Source organism: Amblyomma mixtum, chromosome 4 (assembly GCF_055824585.1).
Source record: "Amblyomma mixtum isolate Tamu chromosome 4, ASM5582458v1, whole genome shotgun sequence".
Taxonomy (NCBI): domain Eukaryota; kingdom Metazoa; phylum Arthropoda; class Arachnida; order Ixodida; family Ixodidae; genus Amblyomma; species Amblyomma mixtum.
This window is the reverse complement of record NC_143015.1, coordinates 75,921,675-75,931,841: the sequence shown is the minus strand read 5'-3', so window position 1 is coordinate 75,931,841 and position 10,167 is coordinate 75,921,675.

Genomic DNA, 10,167 nt, shown 5'->3' with positions numbered 1-10,167 from the left:
TGCTGTGCGATGTCAGTGCACGTTAAAGAACCCCAGGTGGTAGAAATTTCCGGAGCCCTTCACTACGGCGTCCATCATAGCCTGAGTTGCTTTGGGACTTTAATCTCTAACAAACAAATTTATTTTATTTATTTATGGCATACTGCAGGCCGTGAGGCCCAAGCAGGAGTGGATACAGAACATAACACAAATTGAGCAATAATACCAAAGTGCAAACAGAAAACGAGCAGCGCGAAATGACATGGAAAAGAAAAAGAAACTAACAAAATAAACTAAAAACAAACTAACAATGGTTACTTATCAAATCAAGAGACCGTACACACGAAGCTGGTAAGCTGTTCCAGTCACTGATGGTTTGCGGAAAGAAAGAGTGCTGAAATAAGTTAGTCTTTGCAAAAGTACGGGGTCAGAGAGAGGGGGTGGGAGTGTCGGGTTTGTCTGGTGTTCTGTAGATTAAGATACGGCGAAGAATTAATTCCAAGTTTATGGTTAAATAACAAAAATAAGAATTTCAACCGAAGAAACTTGCGCCGGGACTGAAGGGTTGGTATGGAATTCGAATGCATTAATGCAGAGACAGACGCAGTTCTATTGTATTGCGTATCACAGCTTTCCTTTGGATCCGCTCAAGTGCTTTTATGTTAGTGAGAGTATACGGGTCCCATACAATGCACGCATATTCCATTTTAGTCCTTATAAAGGTTTCATATGCTAGTCTCTTAACTTGAAGTGGTGAATCTTTTAGTTTATGGCGCAACAAGCAAAGTTTTCGTAAGGCAGACGAGCAAGTGTTAGAAATGTGAGTGTTCCAGCTTAAGTTGTTTGTTAATGTAACACCAAGATATTTATATTCAGTTACTTCGGTAATTTCTCCTGAACCCAGAAAAAAGGAGCGTTTAAATGGATTAAGTTATCTTGTAACACGTAGTAGGACAGTCTTTTCGAAGTTTCATGCCCCATCGATTGCACCATGCGTGGATACTATTAAGGGACGTGTTTAGTATTGCCTGATCGTCAGCTGATCGGATCTCATTGAAAATAATACAGTCATCAGCGTACATGCGAATCTGTACAGGTTCATCAACCACATCTACAATATCGTTACAATATATCAAAAACAACAGCGGCCCAAGCACACTGCCCTGAGGGACACCAGATGTGACCGGAAGAGCGCAAGAATCATCTCCATTAATAGTTACGTACTGTTTGCGTTGTATTAAGTACCTCGATACCCAAGCAATAATAAAATCTGGCAGCCCTATCAGTTCAAGTGTCTCAATTAATTTATTATGGGGTACTAGGTCGAAAGCCTTGCTGAAATCTAAGAAAATTAAGTCTACCTGGCCAGCCCTATCCACGACGGAAGCAAGGAAGTGAAATATGGTGACTAACTGAGTAGTTGTAGAAAACCCTTTCCTGAAGCCGTGCTGGTGTTGCGACAGAATGTTATTTTCTTGAAGAAATTTTGAAATGAGGTTAGACACAATGTGCTCCATGAACTTACAAGAAGAACATAATATAGATATGGGGCGGTAGTTAGATAAAGAAAGCGGGTCACCCTTCTTTAGGACGGGCACCACACGTGCAGTCTTCCAATCGTCAGGTATGGACGCAGAACTAATGGAAGCTTGAAATATAACTACGAGGAACTTGCTCAGTGTTTCAGCGTAACGGCGAAGGAACGCGCCAGGTATACCATCAGGTCCAGGTGAAGACCCTAAATACGCCTAACTCCTACAACGCAACAGGGCGCCATTCACTTGCTAAAAATCACGTTTCGCTTTCATATAAACAGCACTTTGCGGCGTAACATGTTCTTAAAAGATACGCTCATCACAAAAATAGTTGCAATGTGTCCACTATCGCTGTTACAAGACGCTCTTGTAGATGGCACCAGCTGCACGGGCACCGCACCCTCCGCTACCTCCGCTGTCAGAGAAGCAGCCAGCCACCCTCGCAGGCGATGCGCCGAGCCCACGGGCCCGACGGCCGCTGTCCTCCTCACCCTCCTATAGACAAGTGGCAGACGACTCGTATTCCGCGGCGCCCCCACTTGAACAGCTACGCAGCAGACCCAGCCATGTATTCCTCCTAATCAGACCTATGTTGCCCAGACTGTAATAAACATCCAATAATTCCCATATGAAAGAAGTCCTCAGTTAATTGAGTCATCCTAGATTAGACAGGCACGAAACATGGTGTCAGAAGTGTAAAATTACCGCCAACGCCTCAACATGGAGAAGATTCCACCACTTGCGAAATTCGAAACCATTGGCAACGCAGCGGAACAATGGAGAGCCTTCAAGCAGAGCTTCACGCTGTACCTCAAAGCAACCAACACAGCGAAAGCACCGTCCGACCGGCAAGTAGCACTTCTTTTGACCGTCGGAGGCTCCACGCTTCTTGACATTTATAACACTTTGGACCTCGGGAAAACAACAGGAGCAAGACCACACCCAGAATTTGACTACACGCATGTGATAAGCCTTCTCGACGTGCATTTCTTACCGAAGCATAACGAACTGTACTCGCGATACGTCTTCCGCTCACGAATGCAGCAACAGGAAGAGCAGTTCGATGACTTTCTGACCGACCTGAAATTGAAAGCGCGCGACTGCGGGTTCGGGAACGAACGAGACAAATTGATCCGCGACCAGATCGTCTGTGGAATTTACGACGAGAGAGCGCGAGCGTCTTGCTCATGAGGCTACAAAACATCAAATGAAAGCATTTAAAGAGGGATCAGCTGCAAGCAACAGCGAATTTCACACTGTGAAAAAGCAGAACCGTCGCAACTATGCCAGTAAAAGTCTGAAAGAAGAAAGGAAACCTCCATTGATGGCAAATCTTCCGAAATGCAAGTACTGCGGAAGGAGCCACGAACGCAAAAGAACAGCCTGCCCAGCTTGGAAACAAGTGTGCCTTAAGTGCAAAAAGCCAAACCACTTCGCAACAGTGCGCAAAGGCAGCAGGGCAGTGGCTAGTCTGGAGGTCGATAGCGACGAAGAGGACATCTTGGCAGTTAAGAGCGAAAAGCCCAGCTCAGTCTACACGCTCTTGGAAGTGAACGGAAACAAAGTGAAGTTTCAAGTAGACAGTGGAGCGGCAGTTGATGTGATTACAGCCAAATACGTCCAGCCACAGCAGCTGAGAGCGAGCGCAACGACACTGCGGACATGGAACGGAAGCAAAGTTTGCTCCAAAGGCAAAGCCCAACTTGAGGTCACTGCCAAAAATGGAAAGAAGCATGTCCTGGAGTTCGTAGTTGTTGCTGATGAGCTCACACCTCTCATTGGAAGGAAGACAGCAGAAACCATGGGTCTCATAACAATCGATTATGATCTGGTAGCTACAGTTAACGCTCCAGAGGAAGACTTCACAAAGCGCATAGTGGAAAAATTCCCAGACGTCCTTGGAGAAGCACTAGGGACACTGCCGGGAGCAGTACATCTGGTAACAAAACAGGATGCAGTCCCGAAAGCGATAACAAGCTGCAAAGTGCCTGTCAGCATAAAACCACAGCTTGAAGAAACCTTCTAAAGCATGGAGAGAAGAGGAGTAATCAAAAGTGTCACCGAGCCAACCGAGTGGGTGAGCCGAATGGTCGTGGCGATGAAGAAAAATGGCGACATGAGAGTGTGCATTGACCCACAAGCGCTAAATGAAGCGTTAGAACGAGAGCGCCACACATTGCCCATTCTCGACGATGTCTTGCCAGAGCTTGCAAAAGCCAAGATCTTTTCAAAACTAGGCCTACAAGAAGGGTACTGGCAATGCTGCCTCGATGAAGAGTCAAGTCTAAAGACCACATTTCAAACGCCCAACGGCCGATATCGATGGCTGCGCCTACCATTTGGGTTAGCGGTCAGCAGTAAAATATTTCAGAAGAGACTGCAAATGACACTTGAAGGACTAAACGGAGTTCTGTGCATAGCAGATGACATCCTCGTCTATTGAGTTGGTGAAATTGAAAAGGATGCTCTTAAAGATCGCGACAGAAAGCTCGAAAACCTAATGCAGAGATGCAGACAGACTGGAATACGTCTGAACAAGAACAAGACGCAACTTCGTATGAGCACAACAGTCTTCATGGGACACGTGCTGACAAAAGGACTGAAAGTGGATCTAGAGAAAACAAATGCAATTCAAGAAATGCCTCGACCAACTGATGTCCAAGGCGTACAGCGGTTGTGCGGAATGATCAATTACCTGTCCAGATTCCTGCCCGGAATTTCACGAGTGTTGGAACCACTGAGGAAGCTCACAGTGAAAGACACACCGTGGCACTGGGGAGAAGAACAAGAACAAGCGTTCTAGAAGGCAAAAGATGCAGTGACAAGAGCTCCTATTCTAGCATACTTCGACACGCGAAAGCCTGTTGATATACAATGTGACGCCAGCGACCTCGGACTTGGAGCAGCTCTCATCCAAGAAGGAAAACCTGTATCTTTCGCCAGCAGAGCACTAACACCGACAGAATGTCGCTATGCCCCGATCGAGAAGGAAATGCTGAAACGGGAGACAACCAAACCAATGATACTGAACAGCAAGAAACCCAGCAGCGCCCTGATGTGACTCGCACGCCGGCACGACCTCAAAGAACAAGAATGCTCCCAAAGCGACTTCACGATTGCCTGGTTGGATGACGGCAAGCTACAAAAAAGGGAGAATGTTACAAGACATTCTTGTAGATGGCGCCAGCTGTACCGGCAACGCACCCTCCGCTACCTCCGCTGTCGGAGCAGCAGCCAGCCACCCTCGCAGTCGATGCGCCGAGCGCACGGGCCCGACGGCCGCCGTCCTCCTCACCCTCTTATAGACAAGTGGCAGACGACTCGGATTCCACGGCGTCCCCACTTGAACAGCTACGCAGCAGACCCAGCCATGTATTCCTCCTAATCAGACCTATGTAGCCCAGACTGTAATAAACATCCAATAATTCCCATATAAAAGAAGTCCTCAGTTAATTGAGTCATCCTAAATTAGACAGCCACGAAACAATCGCCATAGTTGAAACACCACCTACAAATACATGTCTCTTGTTTTTAAGCATAACAACGGCGGGTGGGATATCTGGGAGCTGTGAATAGCGTCTAGTGACCTCAGCTGCATCGGGTGCGGGGACTAGTTTTCAGGCCGTGGCGATGCGTAGCGGCGCCGTAGTGACGGCGAACGGCGCGCACGAGAGAGGGGCGGGGGGTAGCATTTCGGTCGGAGGCCGGGGAGTGGTGTCGGATGCTGTCAGGCTGGAAATGGTTGCGCGAAGGAGCCGGCCAGCGGCAAGAGATGTCGAAGAGGCGATCACTGGGTGCGGCACGATTCACTCGCCCGTACCGTGAAGGCGGGAGACTGCGGCAGTACCGGGAAATATGTCCCGGGGTGCCACACCATTAGCAAATGGCAGAGGCTGATGAAACGTTACTCCTGTAAAGGTTCAGAAGTATCAGGAGGTGTAGAATAAACGTAGTCATTATCACGCTGATCAGCCAGCCGAGGTGGTACTTTAGAAAAGCGGGGAGCTCGCGGGGGATTCTCGTAGAATGGATCGGAACGCGGCGACGAAAGATGTCCATCGAAACGCGATCCTCGGTGGTCGTTTGAAGCGGAGACATGAGCTTCATTAACGGAGGGAAGCAGTGAAGGAGTGCGGAGGTGGCCCTTGGGGAAAGATAGGGGTGAGAGGACACGGATGCTGGATCCCGGGTGTGGGGATTCAGTCGATGAAGTTTTTCCCGGATGATCTGCCTGATAGTCGAGAGAAGGTCACAGCAAAGGGTGTCGTCAACGCTGGCTAAGGTTGTTACATTCACCAGCCGCCCAATCTTGCCGTTATGGGTCGTGTCTTCAGAGCTTCAAACGTGCGGATGTGACGTATGAGGTCAGAGATGGTTGCCAGGTCATATTTGGCAATGAGGAAATTGTAAACGTCATCCGCAATGCCCTTCAGGAGATGACCGACCTTATCTTCCTCAGACATGCCAGAGTTGATGGTCTTGCAAAATCCGTGGACTTCCTCGGCGTATGTAGTGAATGTTTCGCCGGGCCGCTGGAAACTATGACCTAGAGCTTGCTCTGCTCGTCTCTTTCGGGCGACGGAGTCGCCTAAATACTGTTTTAATTCGGTGACAAAGCTCTCCCACATGGTTATCGTAGCTCCATGATTCTCGAACCAGATCAGGGCTGTGTTCGTCAGGAAGAAAACCACGTTTGCAAGTTGTGCGGCAGTGTCCTACCGGTTGTATCAGGTTCACCCTTTGATAGTGAGTACGCCAGTCATCAACATCCTCGCCCGCTGCGCCAGTCAAGGGCCGCGATTCCCAGTATGGTTGAGAAGGTCTACTGGGAGTAGACTGAGGTCGTTCGGCAGCCGAGCTTAAAGGGTCCGCGTGCTGCAAGGTTATGGGTAGTGGTGGAAGTGCGGCGTGGCGGCGGTTGCGGCGAGGCTCCAGCGGCTGTGGCGGTGCTGTTGAGGACGTTGGGGAGTCGAATCGGCAACCTCCACCAAACAGTAACGTCCGAAACGTTACAATTACCGACGCAGGAACACAGAGACAGGCAGCCGCTTGCTGGAAGACGCTAGCCCCCGAAAAATCAACATTCGCTTTTACTTTCTCGTTTCCGTCCCGGCTTCCGGAGTCGTCGTCGTCACGTCTGTAACAATAATATATAACAATAATAACAACACACACACACATATATATATATATATATTGATACGAGGTGGCATGCCAAGGAACAGAACGACATGATGACCGATGAGATATGATTTTATGGCTTCGAGCCTAGTGGGAGCGCTCTGTCCCGCGCCATAGCCCACTTATTCATCTGCTTCGTAACATTACCCTGGGCCGCCGAGCGATCGTCCCAATCGATTGCGTGAATTCTGAAGCATGAGCTGACGGTAAGGATGGTCACAAAGAATAGAAGAAGATGAAAGGCTTGCCACCACGATGGATTAGATGTTCTGGTGAAGAGTTGCCCCCGGAGCTTCAGGGCTAGCGGTCAGTCGTCCAGAGCTGAAGGTCAAGGTTTACGGACTCGGCGGGCAGCTTGGGCGGGGGTGCCGTCTTGGTTCCTGTCGTCGTCTGGTCATAGCGCGTATGGTCCTGGTCATCGTGCGTTGTGGCCGGGGCTGTGGTTGGGCGGCGGGAAAGCGGCTGGTCAGTTCTGGTCGAGTCGAGCTGGGGTGAGCCGGGCGGCGGAGTCCAGGTCCCCTCGGCCGACAACCAAGGCGAGCAGAAGGCGGCGATGCTCCAGGGACCAGGATGATGATGTACGCTGCACCTCGCACCAAATGATACGAGGTGGCAAGCCAAGGAACGCAGCGACATGATGACCGATGAAATATGATTTTATGGCTGCGAGCCTAGCGCGAGCGCTCCGTCCCGCGTCACAGCCCACTTCTTCGTAACAATATATATATATATATATATATATATATATATATATATATATATATATACACCCACCTCGGTAGACTTCCCACCACCCAGTGGGCAGGTGAGCAAGCAGCCTGCCATAAAATAGGCTTCAAACAGATGGACATTCACACAAACACACAATGGCTGAATGCGGGAATGGCCCCTGTAAGTGCTAGCGCACTAGCGCACGCATCGTCCCCAAAACACAGAGCATGATCTGAGCCTGAGCCCGGGCCCACTAACGACTCAAATCATGATCTTAATGTGAGCCCGGATTCAATCACGACTCAGATCATAATCTTAATGCGTGTCCCGAGTCACTCACCACTAAAATTATGAATTAATGTGAGCCTGACTGAGCCCCAGTGAGTCGATGCATGAGTTCTCCAACCTGTGGGCATAACGTATATTGTATGCGAACCTTATTGCCTAGGTACGTCTCAGAGTTCTGCGTGCTCAGCAACGGCAGACGACACGGTCTCTGCGGACCTCCGAATCTACTTTCCTCTGCGAGTGCGCATAGAGGAGCATGTAGGCTTCTGATGTTACTGCGGTTTTAGCAGAATAAATGGTTCATGCGAGATGGTTTCCCAAGTGTCAGTGAGCATGCAGCGCAACCACGCCAAACTCCAAGGGCTGCGACTGTTTTTTTTTTAATTCCGAAAAATTACTCTGCTCTTTGAGAAAGAAAAGCACATTTACTTAAAAAATTGGCGGGGGCTTAGCTTTGGTTAAGCCTGGTAGGTTGCGAAAGCAAAAGCGCAGCGCCTCCAACTGAAGGAACGCAGTGCGCCGCACCTACAGGTCACGCGTGGCTACCGGCCGCCGCTGGGCGACGACTCAAAGCGTCTTCGGTAACTTTTTTTATATTTTGTTTTTGATGTTGTTGCGACTGAGAGAAAGAAAGCATAATCTACAGCTGGAATGACGTCACAGCGGCAGTAGCGCCACAGGTGCGCAGCGCGGCAAACACACAACATAACTGCAGCCGGGCTCTCGGTACGAGCGAGTTAGTCGCCCATAATCTACAGCTGGTATGACGTCACAGTGGCAGTAGCGCCACCGGTGCGCGGCGTAACTGCAGCCGAGCTATCTGAAGGAGCGAGTTGGTCGCCCATATTCACTCCGCTAAAGGTCAAACGTAACTGCGGCAGGATCACGCGAAGGCTTGAAAGTGCGAGTAGTATTGCTTTCACAATAATAGAAACAAGTGCGCATGACCCAGTAACGAAAGCAGAAATAAAGCAATACTAGGGCTGGATTAGAACAGCGGACTGCAAAAAAAAAGGGTCATAACGGCACAGCAGTCACTCCAAGTGATGAAATTTTCCAAAGGTCGAAGCGGCGCATGGACGCATCGCGGGGTCATCAGCCATCAGTTGATCTCGCTGGCCCTTGCACCTCGTATAACGCGCGGTAACACGGCACCGTGTCGTACGCCTTGACGTAAACGACCAGCGCGGCCCTTACGGAGGGAGGTGCAAGCGCGAAGCGGAGACCTGCCACTGGATCGACGAGCAGGTACCCCTGTATTTTGGCCAAGCACACGCAGTCGACACCCATATTTAACCATGGCTGCCAAAGTTAAATGCGCTCTTAGCTGTGCAGCAGACCAATCGCGTGCTCCTGATGAGGCTGCTCATCTCTATTTCATTTCGATGCATGTTCATCGTTAATAAAAGAAATGCAGGGGAGACTTAAGCTCCGCCTTAAGTGTATGACGCGGTAGCATTAATAGGTGAATGCCCATACATGTGCGAAATTTGAAATTCTCTACTTTGCATTCATATTGTGCAAAGCCTGTTCCCCCTCCCCCCCCCCCTCAATTCGACTGTCAGCATTCACATTTCTTACGAGCCACGCGGCCCCAACACGCCAGCACACGACATTTAACGCTCCTGCTCAGCGACCACGAGGCGCCCCGCATCCTAACTTTCTCCTACGAGCGTCCCCCTTGACAAGCCACGATGCTGCGCCTTACGGCAGCGGAGTCGTAAGGAGAAGTATCTTCAACCAACACGCCTGGACTTGTCGCAAGAGGCCAGACAGCGAGGCGCCGTTTCCTCCTCCCCCGGACGCCACTGCGCGCGGCAAAGTTTGAAGCGGTTGGCCGCGCGGTCGCTGGTTGGTCCTTTCGGACTGCCGTCGAGTGCCGCCTTTGGATTGGCCGGTTCGAAGGGGCCACCGTTCCTCAGGCTATAAAAGCCCCACCGCTGCAGCTTGAGAAGAGAGATGACCGAGAGGCGCCGACGATACGAGACGCGTCGGCGAGGCCCTCCCAACTCTGCAGATCCGCCGAACCTCCTACGTTTCAATAATCCAGTTATCTCATTCTTGTATCCTTAAGTTTTAAATTAAACCTGTTTTCTTAATTCGAAAAGAATCCGGCCACTTCTTGCTAACATGGCGCAGCCGACAGGATCTGCAGAGGCGTCACTCCTGAACGAAGACCGAGTCGACAGCGTGGAGCACAGCAGAACGCCGACGGTGAGCTTGGAGCTCCTGTCCCTTCTGGCATCGGCAGCACGCAACGCACTGACCACCTTGAAGAAACGGCAACTGGTGGAAGAGCTCCGATGCCGAGGACTTTCGTGCAGCGGCCGCAAGGACGACATCGTGACGCGGATCATAGACGACAACGCCCGCCGCCAAGCCGAGAGGGCGGAATTCGAAAAACTGCTGGCCGAGAGAGACCATCTGCGGCGGCTTCTTGCTCAACGACAAGTGTCACACGATACGAGTGACA